This window comes from Bidens hawaiensis, unplaced genomic scaffold (genome assembly GCF_021521415.1).
Source record: "Bidens hawaiensis isolate Kalapana, Puna unplaced genomic scaffold, B.hawaiensis_p1.1 tig00008970_1, whole genome shotgun sequence".
Lineage (NCBI taxonomy): Eukaryota > Viridiplantae > Streptophyta > Magnoliopsida > Asterales > Asteraceae > Bidens > Bidens hawaiensis.
The window spans coordinates 157,291-175,606 of record NW_027491655.1 but is presented as its reverse complement, the minus strand read 5'-3'; the positions used below and the strand labels follow the sequence as shown (position 1 = coordinate 175,606).

General features: G+C 37.4%; 1 long non-coding RNA gene across 1 annotated transcript; it reads left to right on the top strand.

Annotated features, from left to right (window-relative positions):
• Positions 1 to 1,958: 1,958 nt before the first annotated feature.
• LOC143530694 (uncharacterized) lies at positions 1,959 to 7,796 on the top strand. Its single transcript, XR_013134907.1, has 2 exons — positions 1,959 to 3,407; positions 7,746 to 7,796. It is a non-coding gene; the product is annotated as an uncharacterized LOC143530694 (long non-coding RNA).
• Positions 7,797 to 18,316: the final 10,520 nt, after the last annotated feature.

Sequence of the window (18,316 nt, the reverse complement as noted above, 5' to 3'; positions counted from 1 at the left end):
TAGGGTTTTTTCTAAACGAGCCAACGAGCCGAGCTAACGAGTCGAGCCAAGACCGAGCCACGAGCCGAGCTGACCCTGGCTCGAGCTCGGCTCGTTTAGAAATCGAGCCGAGTCGAGTCGAGCTCAATTAGAATCGAGCTTTTTCGAGCCGAGCTTTTTTCGAGCTATTTTCGAACGAGTTTCGAGCAAGCCGCGAGCTTTTTGAACAGCCCTAATTTCAACCCAATACCTAAAATAACCGAAGCCCAACAATCACGATTCTCAAATCCATAATCCTTAATATGAAATAATCTACCATTTCTGCTCATTCTAAATTCAATCAATAATATGATGCTTAAGCTGAATTTAATTCATATAAAACGAGTTTAGGCAATAGCTTGTGGTGTGTCCAATAAAACTTTTTTTACATACTTATTTCTCTTTCATTTCCCATGCCATTGCAAGTTATATAATTTATCAATTAATATTTTTAACGTAAACCCGAATCATAACTCATTAAAAACTTGGTTCTATTAATTTACTTTGAATAGAATGTGACACCCGGTAATTTCTAGTTAACACTGTTAATACAAGCTCCGTTATCTCAGACACTCATTCATGCATTTCACTTATTAGGGTTAATTAAGTGTGTCGGTTATTGAACAAACATTCACGTACCAGTAATTAGGGAATTACTAAATCACGCGGGTCTAACCCCAAACGTTGGTGAAAATATTAAAATAATATCTCGAGCATATGTTTATAATATTATCTATGTGAAATTACATGCTAAATGATTATGTGTTTAGTTCATAGCTTGTTTCATGAAATTACGATCGATTGCGCGTGATTTGTATGTTTTCACCTTTTAAATGGTAATATTTATGATAAAACAACGAGACTTTAGTTTTATGAACTTGGGTTAGAATTTTATTTGTAATGATTCGTTATAATCCAGTTGTGGTGTTATAAAGTTCGTTTAAAGCCAAAACTGATTCTGGAAGGACCATTCTTGTAAATATAATTTAATATAATATTAAAATAAATAATTCAACCCTAATACCCACCCCAAACCATCGACTCTTCCTCCCTGCTCCCTCTCATCGATCGCAACTCACAAACCATCTCCACCATTTTCAATTCAACCTTGGGTCTTCAATTCAACCTTGGGTCCTTACGTTACCTTGAACCGATGGGATGGGATCGCGGGGTTATATTGAGTAGTACTACTGGGTTTGACAAACCCCACTCGGGCTAGTCGCGCTAGCACGGCTGTGATATCGTAAAACGAGTGTTACATTTACCTAACTTTTATACGCCAGTGTTGGTGATAGACCTGGTAAGAAGGCATACATACAGTCAGCTTCGGTTCAAACGTCTAGTAGCTTATGAATGGGTTAGATACCCTGGTATATTTGAAATGGGCTAAATCTACTTACATTACTCTTTACTATAACTTATGAACTCACCAACCTTGTGTTGAACCTTGAGTATTTATACTTGCCAGGTTACTAGGTATGCTAAGGAGCACGTGCATGCATTTGTTTGGAGTTTCATTATAGCATGGATATTTACCTTACATTGTTTTACACTTGGATGGGTTGTACATGTTTGGGCATGTAACTACTTTGTTTTTAAATTGTTTACATTTACGCTTCCGAAAACGCAATTACACTGTAACTGGATTTTCTCATATTAATGAGTGATAATAAATGGTATCTTTCATATTAAATGATTGTTTAGTATAACAAGTGGCTAGATCCTGGTATGTCACGCGCCTCGCGGTAAAACCCCGTTAGTTGAAATTTGAGGGTGTGACAGACTGGTATCAGAGTCATTGGTTATAGTGAATTAGGTTTGTTTTCAAAACCAATCTATAACTGTTTTCAAATCTCAATAACTGTTTTTCAAACATGTCAGCCCAGACACACATTTCATTCATGCATGCATTGCATACGTACAAACGGAGTATTCACATAGTATTAGTTTTGCATTTGCATAGGCGTTTGTATGTGACATAAATAGGTACATGAGATAGATAGATACATACATAGCATCCAAACATTTCAACACACTGTAAGCTAGTAAACATCATCCACCCCACTTTCCTCGCGTGAGGTGTACGTTAATCTCGTTTTCACATCAGCATCTACACCCCTTTCACACCACTGGATTTGAGGAAGACACTGGTATGAATCTATTAATGGCATCGTCAGACATGATGAGCCTTTTCAGATCCTCGTTGTGGTGACCCCAAGAACTAGCATGTTCTATGCGACAATTGGTTTCGCTGAGAACGAATCCATCCTTCACCTACCAACGACAGTACCCCAATCCCAGTAGCTTTACTCCACTTCGAGCCGGAACTCGTAGGTCTCAGATGAGACACAACACGTTGAGCCTAATCCTTGGAGGCAGCTTCACAAAAATTGATTTTGCATGGAGATGCCATTAGTTCCCCGAGCCCTATACTCAAACTCCATCTTGACTCGGATCAAATGGTTCTCAACTACTCTTTCTGATTTAACTCATAATTAATCGGCATATGATCGACGACCAAACTTTTGACGATCCCTCAGTTTTGGTAACGCTCTAAACTAGACAATCCAATTTAAGGGACAGTTTGACACATGGTAAGAAGAATTAGGGTGAACATGCAAACCAAATCATTATTACGGGTGCACACGGAATAATAATTTGAGGTGCATGTGAATCCTAGTGACTCATAGCGTGTGGATAAATGGTCAAAATCTTTAATTTACAAACCTAAGTTTTCACTTTCAGTAAAAGTCCCCGTAACCTGTTTAACAACTAGTTAGTATTGTTAAATCTGTTCAACGCCGATAAGCACGACTATCCGGTTGAAGACGACTATGGACACACTGGCCATTGTTGATGAATTTTGCCACTTAACTTTAATCCTTTAAGTGTTTCACTAAACTTAAGACCTTCATCCAAATTTCATTACCAAAACCATCTTGATTCAAAACTTCTCTAGAATCTCTTGGCCGAACCTTCAACTTTGTCTTGTGCGCGGAAATTGAAGAATACCTCGTAAACTTACACCATGTCCCTCACACTTCGTCTATGAATCTCTTTTGACTATGTTATTCTGACCGGTGGTCAACTTTCCTTCTAACTTGATTTATGCCCCGCCATAACGAACTATGTAACCGGATTCTCTCACAAGATAAATATGTAGCCTCAGGGACATTAGAAAACAGTAATTCAAACCACCAAACCCCTCAACTGAACATGATGACTTACAATATTATTTGACCCCTTGTGTGGCTGGAATCATCAATCCATGAGAAATCGTTCCGGGTGAAATCTCCTTCTGAGACCTCACATTGACCAAGTTTACTTATAAATGCACCTTTCATTATCCCTCATAACATGACCCTGCAATTTTTTTTTTGCTCGTGTTAGTTGTATTTAGTTATAATTAGGGTTTTAGCCCATGTAGTTGGTTAAAGCCCATGGGCCTTTTATGGGTTGAAAGCTAGGGTTTGTTTGTGTATAAATAGATGTGGTTGTCTTTGTATTATTCACACATTCAAGTAATAAACATTACTTTCACTACAACCATCTTCTTCTTTACATGGTATCAGAGCTACGGCTCTCGATCCAAACCCTAGCCGCGATCTGACCCGAACCCGAGTCTGACCAGCCGTCACCAGCAGTCTTCAGATCTGAAACAAGCTCCTGCCTTGTTGTTCTGTCCTGTCACGAAATCCTTTTTTTCGACCGTGAAAGTAATGTTCACTGACGAGCACTGTTCACGTTGGAATCACTGTTCACGCCGGAATCACTGTTTACCGGAATACTGTTCACGCGCGGAATCACTGTTCACCGGAATACTGTTCATCGCCGGAATTACTGTTCACGCTGGAAATCACTGTTCCCGCCGGAAGTTACTGTTCAGACCGGAAATTACTGTTCACGCCGGAAGTCAATGTTCACTGCCGGAAGTTACTGTTCGTGCCGGAATTTCTGTTCACTGCCGGAAAGTTACTGTTCGCTGCCGGAATTACTGTTCGCTGCCGGGATTTACTGTTCACGACGAGTAACTGTTTACGCCGGAATCTGTTCCCGCCCTCCACCCGCACTTGTTATTGTTCACAGTCAATTTTCAGTTTCGTGTATCACTATGGGCGAAAATAAATACATGTATACATTTACTAAAGAGGAGCATGATCTTATTCAACGGTTTCTTACCTCCCAGTTGCCTCATCCTCAAACCTGCTCGGCACATTCAGGTAAACCTTCTAGCCTTGACTTATCATGGGTGTTGGATTCTGGAGCCACACATCACATGACTGGGAATCGGGGTATTTTTTCTAGTCTTCAAAATGTTTCCCATGCACCAGTACGTCTTGCCGATGGATCTTCATGTCCCGTTCTCGGCATAGGATCCATCAGTAACTCGGAAAACCTAAAACTGTCTTCTATCCTATTTGTTCCTAAATTTCCTACCAGTCTTTGTTCAGTGAGTCAGATTACCAAACAAAACAACTGTTCTGTGACCTTTACCCAACTAACTGCGTTTCTCATGAACTAGGAACAAACCGGGTAATTGGTACTGGTTTTGAATCAGGAGGTCTCTATCGTATATCCCCGTTTTGGCATCCAGTAGCAAACTTATGTGATTCCGCTGTCAGGGAGGCTCACTGTCGGTTAGGTCATCCCTCTACAGCGGTTCTGAGGCAAATGCGACCAAATTTACCACTTTCGTCTTTTAATTTTCATTGTGAGTCGTGTCAACTTGGTAAACATACCAGGCGTCCCTATCCCCCTAGGGTGCCCAATCGAGTCAGTTCTTGTTTTAAACTGTTGCATTCTGATGTATGGGGTCCTTGCCTTATCAAATCTACGTTGGGTTTTGAATATTTTATTACCTTTATTGATGACTATTCTCGCACTACTTGGGTTTATTTGTTGAAATCTCGTAGTGAGGTATTTTCCATATTTCGAGAATTTAATGCTTATGTTCAAAATCAATTTAACACCACCATTAAAACTTTACGATCTGATAATGCTAAAGAATATTTTTCCACCGACTTTTCTTCATACTTAAAAACCAACGGCATTATTCATGAATCATCGTGTGCTTATACATCTCAACAAAATGGTGTGTCCGAACGCAAAAATCGTCACATATTGGATGTTGCTCGCACAATCATGATCCAATCACGTGTTCCTCATCGTTTTTGGGGAGATGTCGTTCTCACTGCCACATATTTGATTAAGCGCATGCCCTCAACCGTTCTTCATGGTAAAACACTGTTTTCTGTACTATTTCCCAACGATGATCCATTTCCTCTCACACCTAAAGTATTTTGTTGCGTCGCCTATGTTCATGACCATCGTCCGAAAACCATCAAACTAGATCCCCGAGCCATTCGTTGTGTCTTTATTGGTTACTCACGGGTTCAAAAGGGTATCGATGCTATAGCCCATCACTTCACCAATACTTTACTAGTGCCGATGTCACTTTTCATGAGTCTCCTTACTTTCTCGAGTGTTCCGCTCCTGTTTCTGACCCGTTTCCCGACCTCGATATACCCACATCTCCCTTCCTCCCCACCATTCCTGTGTCGATTCCCTCTACCGATCCAATCTCTGCTGATTCTGACCCACCGACAGAACCTCCGCCACTTCTTTTCACATATGCTAGGCGAGGTAAGGGTCAAATATCAGAGACACTTGATTCAAATTCAGGCCACAACCCCGAAATACCCTCAGATCCTCCGCCTGCATCCGAACAATCTACACCTCTCACTGATACATCCTTACCCGATCCGACACCTTTACCAGAAGCTACCCCTAATACACCCATTTATGATCCTCCTGGTGCACCACCACCCGATATACCTATTTCTTTTCGCAAAGAACCCCGGAAATGCACTCGTTACCCAATTCAGGACTATGTTGCCTACACCCACCTATCTCCTGAATCTCATGCGTACACCACTACTCTTGATTCCTACCCGATTCCCAAAAATGTGACGAGCGCTCTCGCTCACCCAGGATGGCGAAAGGCTATGGAAGACGAAATTGGGGCTCTAAAGTCCAATCATACATGGGATCTTGAAACACTTCCTAAAGGGAAGCGTATTGTTGGTTGTCGTTGGGTGTTTACAGTTAAACTACACCCGGACGGCTCCTTACACCGCTTGAAGGCTCGGTTGGTCGCAAAAGGGTATTCTCAGGCATATGGCATTGATTATGATGAAACCTTCTCGCCAGTTGCTAAAATGCCATCTGTCCGTATTTGTATTGCTCTTGCTACCATTAATCATTGGCCGCTCCACCAGCTTGATGTCAAGAACGCCTTTCTTAATGGTGTTCTTGAGGAGGAGGTATATATGGAGCAGCCACCAGGGTTTGTTGTTGAGGAGGAGGCCTCGAAAGTTTGCAGACTACGTCGTTCTCTATATGGTCTTAAACAGTCTCCCAGGGCATGGTTTGGTCGATTCTCTAGTGTTATGGGACAGTTTGGGATGACTCGGAGTGCCTACGATCACTCTGTCTTCTTTAGACACCAGAAAGGAAAGAGGATTATCGTAGTTGTTTATGTGGATGACATTATAATCACAGGTGATAACGAGGTCGGGATCACCGAACTCAAGCAGTTTCTTCAGTCTCAGTTTCAGGTCAGCGACTTAGGTCGATTGAGGTATTTCCTTGGCATAGAAGTTTCTCGCTCTCCACAAGGAATACTTCTCTCCCAACGAAAGTATGTCCTTGATATGTTGACTGAATGTGGCTTACTGGGTTGTAAACCTGTTGATACCCCAATGCTTCCTACAAAGAAACTCCTCCCAAAGGAAGGAGATCCAATGAAAGATCCTGAGCGATACAGACGGTTGGTTGGTAAACTTAATTATTTAACCCTCACACGACCGGATATCTCCTTTACATTAGTGTTCTGAGCCAATTTATGGCTGCGCCATACCCCGGTCACTGGGATGCTGCCATTCGTTTCTTAAGATATCTTAAGACCTCACCTGGTTTGGGTATATTATACTCTGATCAGGGTCATTGTCGTGTGGGTGCCTTCACGGAAGAAGGAGATGGTCGGATATCAGGGTTCTCAGATGCAGATTGGGCAGGTTGTCCGATTTCTCGACGATCTACCACCGGATATTGTGTGTTTGTTGGAGGAAATCTTGTATCATGGAAGAGTAAGAAGCAACACACGGTTTCCCGGTCGAGTGCCGAATCGGAGTATAGAGCCATGGCAGATGTAACATCAGAGATGACATGGGTACGTCGTCTTCTCATAGAACTCGGGGTTGTTTCTAATGACTTGATGCGGTTATACTGTGATAGTCAATCAACCATTCACATAGCCAAGAATCAAGTACTTAATGAGAGGACAAAACATATTGAGGTCGACTGCCACCTTATCAGAGATCGAGTAGTAGGCACACAAACTAATCCTCTATCCATTCAACCAGTTCATGTGAAGACAAATTTTCAGCTAGCAAACATTCTAACTAAACCGCTCCGGAAAGCTCAGATAGATTTTATTTGTAACAAGTTGGGCATGATTAACATCTATGCTCCAACTTGAGGACGAGTGTTAGTTGTATTTATTTATAATTAGGTTTTTAGCCCATGTAGTTGGTTAAAGCCCATGGGCCTTTTATGGGTTGAAAGCTAGGGTTTGTTTGTGTATAAAAAGATGTAGTTGTCTTTGTATTATTCACACATTCAAGTAATAAACATTACTTTCACTACAACCATCTTCTTCTTTACAGCTCGTATGGTTATACTCTTTATTTAGGAAAATCTCTAATCATCAAAAACAACTCCATGGCTGACATGGTAACCCAACACAGATTCACCCTGGTTTGCTTTCAAACCTATTTGCTTATGTACTTGTTAACTTCCTTGTGGAGAAGATGACCTGAGTCACCTAGTTGTTGCCTATACAAGCTCAAACTCACTATTAACTTTTATTTTCTCTATTGGTAAACCTCAACTCTAAACCCCGATTGAGTTGCAAGACTGACCTAACAAGACGGATAATTGGACCCTTCCTTTCCATTAAACAACAAGAAAGGTGGTAATCGCACTCCTGAATAATCGATCAAACTTCTGTCATGACGTTACTCGTTATGAAACTTGATTTGAATGAAGCCCAAATAATTGTGTTCTTCTTGTTCCTTTTGTATCTCCCTACTCTAGACCCCTAACTCGAGAATATTTTCTCATAAGAAGCTATTTCTAAAACTCATAGCATATTTTATTGCACATCGGAGGATCAAATCTGTAATGCGAACCACCCCTGCCAGTCTACGTAAGGCTTTTTTTTCAAGGACACTTCTTTACCCAACAGACCAAATTGTAAACCTGAAACTCTCGAGGTACGACGAATTGGCCAACAAGCTGATTATTCCCATGGATACACTATGAACCATTTCAGACAGGATACCTAAACTCAAATCTTTTTGGACTAACGCTGAGAAAGAATTCGGTTATTCTTTTCTCTGTTTATCACGGTTGAATAGCAAAGTAATTGTTGCTTATGGTTGGCAACTAGAATCACAGGCGATGTGCGGTTAGTGTGGTGGGTTAGCTACAGTATCCTTATATGTAAACATTAATGGTACGTTGAAGGTGGAGATTAGAGACAAATCATTAACCAAACCTTAGCACCTTAAGCATCTACGCTTCTGCTTTGACTTTGAGGAATCGGCCCTCGCATCAAAGTGGTAGGAGACAAAGGCCACTTTACAACCCTTAATCGACCCACTGGAATTAAGTAAGAAACCTTCTTACGATGTTAGACGCGAACCCTAATTCCCGCTAGAGTGGTGGAACAGATTCATCGATTGTTTCCATATGATGATTCAATGTCTTGCTCCGTATGCCCATCCGACTTAACGACTAAACTACTAGAGTGAGTTAGTTTATACCATCCTTTGTTTCTAATACTCGGACCTTGATACGGTCAATTATGTTATTAAAACCATCCCTAGGATATGTGTTCCCTTTCTCGCTAAAAGCTACAACATTGAACCGCGCCTCTTATTCTCAGACATCGCGACTAGTTCTCAGACTAAAGTCGTATCATGCTCGCTGGGGCAAGGCGAAGTTGAATATCAAAAACTTTCTGGCTTATTTCAATGACAGGAAAATCCCGTTGGGAACGAGAGCAAACTTCCATGGACTTCATCATCAAGTATCTCGAACTATTAGCGTATGCGATACCATTTAAGTAAATCGTAGTTTAATTGACTGATTCACGCACTTTCTTGTGATCACGACGACTAATAAGAGAAAATAGATCGAACCTTGGACATATTTCATACAGTTTCAAGTACGAAAAGCCGTTGATATTTCCAGAATAAGCGACACGAAACCTGACTTGGATCTTCAATCAAGTTACTTATTAATTTACCTGACCAGTTGATTTCAATTAAAGTTTATTTCTTTTCGGAAACCTTGGGTACAATGAATTCACTCATGTCATTTGGGGGCGATGCAATTACGGATCTCTATACTTGCATCGCATATCAGCAAAATTCATGACACTCGTTTTGATTACCCTTCCCCTGATGTCACTAACTCGCGTAATCCTACAAATTGGAAGATTTAGACTCTAACAAATTACCGTGACAGCGCATTTTCATCATCCTCTCGTTATAAAAAAAACATATCCTTCGTGACCACACGCGAAACCTGAAAACACGTGTTGAATACAATTGCTTCATGAAGTTTTAATTTCTTAATGCTTAGATCATTCCAAGATAGCTAATTGTCACATTTCCATTTCATGCAAATTCGTAGTGGGTGGAATTTACCTTAGATGTGTATGGTGCAACAACCTCCCCCAACACGTTATATACGTCTGTCATGCTTCTATGATCGTAGGAACGCGGGTGGTCATGGCCTGAAAGAAAATTTAAGACTTCCAGCTTACTATTCTATTGGCCATATGTTTTTTTTAATGTTGTTCCGACTCTTGTGAGTAACACATGTGACTACCATAACCTGTTACAAGAATTCTCATGCTTGAGCTTCCATGAATTCAATTTATACTTTGGACCAAGTACAAAATGACTCGTATCGGTATTAAAATTCTAATTTCGCGGATTCATCTCGATGTACCGCATTATCATGAGCCAGAGTGGCTTAGCTCACTAGATCTTAAACGTTAATGCCAATTCAGCAACGATAACTATACTTAATTACTAGGCATGTAATGAACTCAATCTTACCCATGAAAAGAAATTGGACTATCGAGATTTAACCTCGTAGTGCTTTATTTTTTAAATTGTGCTATTTCCTTACTTGCGTTTATGCATAATGTCACAGCCAAGTGCAACAACTTTTACAAACATCGACTCGTATCTTTTACAATAAACCTCTCGGTTATGCTCTTTTAAGTCCATTTTTGAATGGATACTTGAACCTCCGGAATTCTCAAGCATAGTCAAAATCATTTATGCTAGACACTTTTCGCCTCTTTGTAACGATATATGTTATGATGCTTCTATTGTCAATAAACTATGGTTGTAGTTTCGAAATATCTTAATTAAAAATTCCGGGACGAAATTTCTTTCAACAAGGGGATGATGTGACAAACGGAAAAACTTTTTTTTTTACTTAACATTTGCAACACTGCCAAAACATTAACGACACTAGTCTATAGACGGAAAGTCTACTTAGTTCACTTTGATCATACATTTAGACACGAAGTCTACTTATTTGCTTAACAGCTGATATCAATTTTCGGGACGAAAATTCTTTCAACAAGGGGATAATGTGACACCCGGTAATTTCTAGTTAACACCGTTAATACAAGCTCCGTTATCTCAGACACTCATTCATGCATTTCACTTATTATGGTTAATTAAGTGTGTCGGTTATTGAACAAACATTCACGTACTAGTAATTAGGGAATTACTAAATCACGCGGGTCTAACCCCAAACGTTGGTGAAAATATTAAAATAATATCTCGAGCATATGTTTATAATATTATCTATGTGAAATTACATGCTAAATGATTATGTGTTTAGTTCATAGCTTGTTTCATGAAATTACGATCGATTGCGCGTGATTTGTATGTTTTCACCTTTTAAAAGGTAATATTTATGATAAAACAACGAGGCTTTAGTTTTATGAACTTGGGTTAGAATTTTATTTGTAATGATTCGTTATAATCCAGTTGTGGTGTTATAAAGTTCGTTTAAAGCCAAAACTGATTCTGGAAGGACCATTCTTGTAAATATAATTTAATATAATATTAAAATAAATAATCCAACCCTAATACCCACCCCAAACCATCGACTCTTCCTCCCTGCTCCCTCTCACCGATCTCAACTCACAAACCATCTCCACCATTTTCAATTCAACCTTGGGTCTTGCAATTAGTGATGTATTTGAGTGATTCTCAGCATTCCTAACACTAGTTGGTAAGTTTTTATGCATTAATTTCATGTTTTAATGAGTTATAATGAAACCCTATATGTTCAATGTCTGTATTATTGATGATTATGATGCTAATTGATGATTAGAACCCTAGGGATGTCATAAACATGTTAGCAATTGAGTTTTGATGACAACAGTTTGCTGAAAGATTCGTTATTGTTTATTGACTGGTCTGTAACTTGATTTTAAATGATGATTTTTGATCGATTCTTGATTCCATGATGTTCTACTTTGAGTCTAGTTTCCATAACGATATAGTTTGTAATTTTTGGACGGGTTTTAAATAGTTTTTATGATTTTACAAAACTATGTGTCAAGGCTGACGTGAGGAGTCAAATTCTGGTCTGTATTCCCGATATCATAACTCTTTTATGGCAAAGTCAAATGGGTCGGTTTTACTTCTGAAACTTCAAATTTTTAGTTAGGATTCCAACCCAATTGGTCTTGATTAATTTGGTTAAGTATTTATTTTTAACCAAATAAAAACTTAGTGTTGCGCACTGAAATAGCTGCACGTGCCTTTCTGGTTTGGGTGAATTTTTGTGATTTTTGTGTGCATTGGAAAAATATAAAATAAATATATTTAGAAATATAAGACATTTATTCTACTGTGGTAAATATTTTATAATTTATTTCTATTATCTGCCTATGTAATAAAATACACCTTTGCATGCTAAAATCTGTCTTATAAATCCAGAATTTGTTCATGTGTTATTTGATGAGATGCATGTTTATTTGGCTAATACTAGATATATGAATTGTGTTAGAACATGTTTTCACTCATCAAAGTAATATAATCACCAACGGGTCATCGGGTCAAACTTGTTGCATTGTGAGTCATTACGTGAACCATATGACTATATGTTGTTATACACTTGAGTTGTCTAGTTGCATGATCGCACTCTCATAACTTAAACACTTGTACTAGGTAACATTTAGCAAGTCAAGTGCATTCTTTTGTTTTTGAGGAAAGTCTATTACACGCGTCAACAGGTGAGTTCATACTTTTTTTATACTTGTTTTTGGGGAGAAAACACGAACTTACTTACATACTGGTTTTCTGGAGGAAAACGCAGTGACTCATTTTAGATTTTTTGTAATTTCTTATATATCACAAGTTTATACTAGATGCCCTTATATCACTTAAAGTCCTTACGTTACCTTGAACCGATAGGATGGGATCGCGGGGTTATATTGAGTAGTACTACTGGGTTTGACAAACCCCACTCGGGCTAGTCGCGCTAGCACGGCTGTGATGTCTTAAAACGAGTGTTATATTTACCTAACTTTTATACGCCAGTGTTGGTGATAGACCTGGTAAGAAGGCATACATACAATCAGCTTCGGTTCAAACGTCTAGTAGCTTGTGAATGGGTTAGCTACCCTAGTATATTTGAAATGAGCTAAATCTACTTACATTGCTCTTTACTATAACTTTTGAACTCACCAACCTTATGTTGACCCTTGAGTATTTATACTTGTCAGGTTTCTAGTTATGCTATGGAGCACGTGCATGCATTTGTTTGGAGTTTCATTATAGCATGGATATTTACCTTACATTGTTTTACACTTGGATGGGTTGTACATGTTTGGGCATGTAACTACTTTGTTTTTAAATTGTTTACATTTGCGCTTCCGCAAACGCAATTACACTGTAACTGGATTTTCTCATTTTAATGAGTGATAATAAATGGTATCTTTCATATTAAATGATTGTTTAGTATAACAAGTGGCTAGATTCTGGTATGTCACGCGCCTCGCGGTAAAACCCCGTTAGTTGAAATTTGAGGATGTGACATAGAAATTATATTTAAACCAACTTAATTTCTATAAAAACCTAATACATTCATCGTTTCAAAACCGATTACATAATTGTTGCATTTCGAAATGGTTTTTAAACCAAATGTTTTATCATAAACTAGAAAAAATTTTCTTACACAATTATTTGTTTTTCCACATCTTTTCGTTGATCAAAACAAACCCAAATCTTATCGAATCTCTAGAATTCCTTGTCCTCCGATCAACTCGTTTAAGCATGTTACCAATCACACTCCCATGTTCATACCCTTCTTTTCATTTTTAATATATATATTATTTGTTTTTTTTTTCTTTTCTTGGGGGGGGGGGGGGGGGGGGGTGTTGTAGCATGCTTACTTTATTATCAATTCCTCAAGTTTTATCACAATATACAATTCAAACTTCATGTTATTATGTCTTTAGATTACATTCTTTATGTTTATGTCATTATGTGTTTATTTGGTGTATATCTCAACCTCATGTGTATATCTCAAACTCGAGTATGATCATACACCTACCCATATATATTTGGAATTTACGTCAAATGACAATGACAATGGATCCACATCTATTTACGATCAAGTATGAGACTGAGATTAACAATAATCTACGATAAGTGTGAAAAACTTAACTTCGATTAAATAAACATGTAACTTCATTATTGTTTTCAACATTATGAATGTCAATTTTCCATTACTAATGTCAAATTTATTATACACCTATATACAATATATATCATACTTTTATTCTTATATATCTACTAATAAATTTACTAGCAAACAATACCTTCAAAGTTCATATATATAAACACTTAGAAATGATGCAATACAATAATTGTTTAACGTACAAGAATACTTATATTTTATGAAATCGATCCATGAAATCACATCACAAGATCTCGAAATCGTCAATATATATCCAATTAATCATGGGTTCATCGAAATAAACAGTTTTGGATCGTTAATCGATCATTTTTTTACTTTTATTCACGAAAATCGTTTTGAGCGTTTTAGTTTTTTGCTGAGAGTTTTAGGTTTTCGGCTGTGCGTTTTAAACGTTTTAGTATTTTTGCCTTTGAGCGTCTCGCATACCTATCGTACATTAAGACGTTATTGTATAGTATCTCGACCCTATAAACATATATATTTACATGACGATTTTACTAATTCAACATGTGTGGTACACCATTCAGGAGTCATCAACCTAGTATTTTTAAATATATAATTCTTTTATTTAGTACAAGTAATTACCTAACAGGATTACAGAAAATTGATGAAATTGTTTTGGTCCGAATCCAATAATCAAACCAATTTACATTATTATTTTTTTCCAGTTTTACCATGTTTAATTTTCCAGCTTCAGGCCCCATTCAAATTTCAACCCAATACCTAAAATAACCGAAGCCCAACAATCACGATTTTCAAATCCATAATCCCTTATGAAATAATCTACCATTTGTCCATTTCTGCTCAGTCTAAATTCAATCAATAAATTGATGCTTAAGCTGAATTTAATTAATATAAAACGAGTTTAGGCACTAGCTTATGTCTCTTTCATTCTCATACCATTGCAAATTGTATAATTTATCAACTAATATTTTTAACGTAAACCCGAATCATAATTCATTAAAATCTTGTTTCTATTAATTCACTTTGAAGATAAAAAATATATTTAAACCAACTTAATTTTTATAAAAACCTAATACATACATCGTTTTAAAACCGATTACATAATTGTCGCATTCCGAAATGGTTATTTAAAACGAATGTTTTATCATAAGCTAATAAGTATTTTTGACACAATTATTTGTTTTTCCACATCTTTTCGTTATCAATTCCCCAAGTTTTATCACAATATGCAATTCAAACTTCATGTTATTACGTGTTCAGATTACATTCTTTATGTTTATATCTCATGATTATGTGTTTATTTGGTATATATCTCAACCTCATGTGTATATCTCAAACTCGAGTATGATCATACACCTACCCATATACATTTGGACTTTACGTCAACGATAATGGCAATGGGTCCACATCTATTTATTTAACATTTTCATATATGCTTGTATTTACACAACGACATGTGAATTAGTATTTTATTATTACATATTTTGCAAACTTATGTTTACTCACCAGCTACTTGTTTCTTGATCCATTATTTTTATACATGCTACATATACACATGTTTCAGAAAGTGCTCAGGTGAAGATCACCTACTTTACATTATTTTAATAAAAAGACATTTATTTTTGTTTATTTGTTCATATTTCAAACTTGTTTGATGTGTGAAAATATTGAATTATATGAATATAAATACTTTCACTTTAACAGTGACATATGTGATGAACAATATACGTTACGCCTCAATGTAGATAATCCATCGTCAGTTGAGTGTGACATAAGTAACGATAAATAACTGTTCCTAATAAATTAAAAAAAACAATTACCGTCATGTATTGTTAATAACTAATCAATTACGATAAATAATTGGTATAAACAATGTTTCGATGATTAAGTAATGCTCCAACTTTCAGTTAATACTTTCAATTTTAACAAAGAAATAAAACAAAAAACAGTTCCACAAAACATAAATAATATTTGTTTACAAATATTCAGTTGATAATATATGTTGGGTTACTTGAGTATATAATCAGGTAAAAGGGGCCATGTTATTAGTAATTACGTAGGGTAGTTGGGCATATTACAAATCTCATACCCGTAACAAACCCACGCAAAATTTCAAAAGCAACCCCAACCCCGTCTCTACCATATGGAACGGGTGTTACGTGTCCCAAAAGTTATGAGTTTTGAGTTCCATGGGATGCGATGCGAATTTCATTGTCATCCGTATATATTAGTTTTTATTTAAAATATCAATGTATATTGTTTGAATTTTAAATTGTAGTCGTTAGGTTAATGTAATGGTATATGCTTATTTAAATGTTGTTAATTTTAATTTGACTATACAAATCATATTTTTATTTAATCTTTCTTTGTAACATCCTAAAATTTATAATTTTGAATAAAGAAAGTTACGTTTAGTGATTTCGCGTTATTAATTAATTAATATCGAGTAAAGAACGGATCATGGACTTAGATTAATCGAGATGGGTTAAATGAGAATGGGCCTTAGGTCCATGGGCTTTAAGGGATATAAATATCCCCTAAACCAAGCTAAAACCCTAAACCCTCATTTCATTTCCATCATAATCTCTACACACTCCAAACACACACACACACCATAAACGAGCAAGACCCGAGAGAGAGTAAACGTTAGTTGGTATTAGATCTTATTACACGAGATCTAAAGTGCATAAACAAGCTAACCAAGATCGAACGAGCGCTAAAGGTATGTTCTTGACCTTTAAAGTACTATTGAACGTTTTTACTTAAAGGTCCAAGCTTTATAGTATATACGGGATATATATACGACCGAAATCGGTTAGGGAACGTAGTGGGTGATGTCGAACCATAACAAGAGTATTAAAATCGCCAAAATGCTTGATAAAAAACTAAACCCGTAGCTGAACTGGGTAACTTCGCCTTCAAACCATAACTTAGCCTTCAAACCATAACTTCGCCTTCAAAGCTTAACTTCGCCTACGGCCAAGTTCGCCTAACTGGTAACTTCGCCTAAGGCCAAGTTCGCCTAATTGGTAACTTCGCCTAAGGCCAAGTTCGCCTAATTGACAACTTCGCCTAAGGCCAAGTTCGCCTAACTGATAACTTCGCCTAAAGCTAAGTTCGCTTAAGGTTTAACTTCGCCTAAAGTTAAGTTCGCTTAGAAAATAAATTAAAAACCTAATGGAAAATGTGTTAAGACAGTTAATGTAAATAAAATTTTTCCAAGCTGACCTGGCAGCTCGACCCCAGCCAGGGGCTCTGCCCCTTGGACCCTGCTAGGGGCTGCCGCCCCTAGACCCCGCTGCCAGGGGCGCTGCCCCCGGACCCCCGTTCATTGTGGGTCATAAAAGATAGAAATACAACATGAGTAGTAGTAGTTAATTGATACGTGTAAATATTATACAGTTAGCCGTGCACAGCTCAAGAAGGGAATAACTATTAACGGAGAGCGTAACAGGATTCAGGTGAGTTTCTAGCCCCATTTATGTGTTATGTTTTCGGGGCTGTGTGCATACTCAATATGTTTGTTAATACGCTTATCCTAAGAGATAAGTGTATGCCTTATGTGGATAATGTGAAATGTATGAATGATTGCTTGATGGTACGTGAACGATCTTCGGATATTGCACGTACTGTCAGGTTGTAACGCTATGTATAAGGTAAGTATGATATGTATGCTTATGTGTATGAACGTGATAAAGTTAATAAAAGAAGGAAATGATGGTTGTATGGTTGTATGGTTACGAAAAGGGTACCGAGCCCTAATAATACTCGAGGTATGATGTATGGTTGTATGGTAACGAAGAGGGAATCGAACCCTACTAATATTCGAGAACTAGGGAACCGAACCCTACTAATATTCGAGGAAAGAGGGTACCGAGCCCTAATAATACTCGAGGAAGGAGGGTACCGAGCCCTAATAATACTCGAGGAATGTAGGGCGTAATGCTCTTTATAACGTAAGATATGAAAGCAAGTTAATACAAAAAAGGAAAGTAAGAAAGTATGAAATTATGAATGAAAGAATATAAGTTTATGTGTATTGTATAATGTATGATTAACTAGAACTCACTCAGCGTAGCTGACTTTTAGTATGCACGCAGGTGAGTAGGATGAGGCAGCTCGCTTGAGGAGACACGTGGCACTGAATAAGAGGCTGGTATCCGAAGACTCAAGACGTTTAAGTCTAATGTTTGTTTATTTTGAAAGACAAAATGATGTTTTAAGACAAGATGTGTTTTGTTATGAAATGTTTTATGAAAGCTTTTATATTCCGCGAATGTTTTAATTAACTCTGATATTTAGAACTGCGTTTATGAGTAAATCCAACACGAAAGTAGGGCTACCGGTAACGGGGCCTTACATTCTTTGAATCTCTAGCATATACTTTCTTTTTAATCTTGAAAACTTAGCCGTTAGGTTAACGTGATGATGTCGACTTATTTAAAGGTCATTAATATTGAATTTT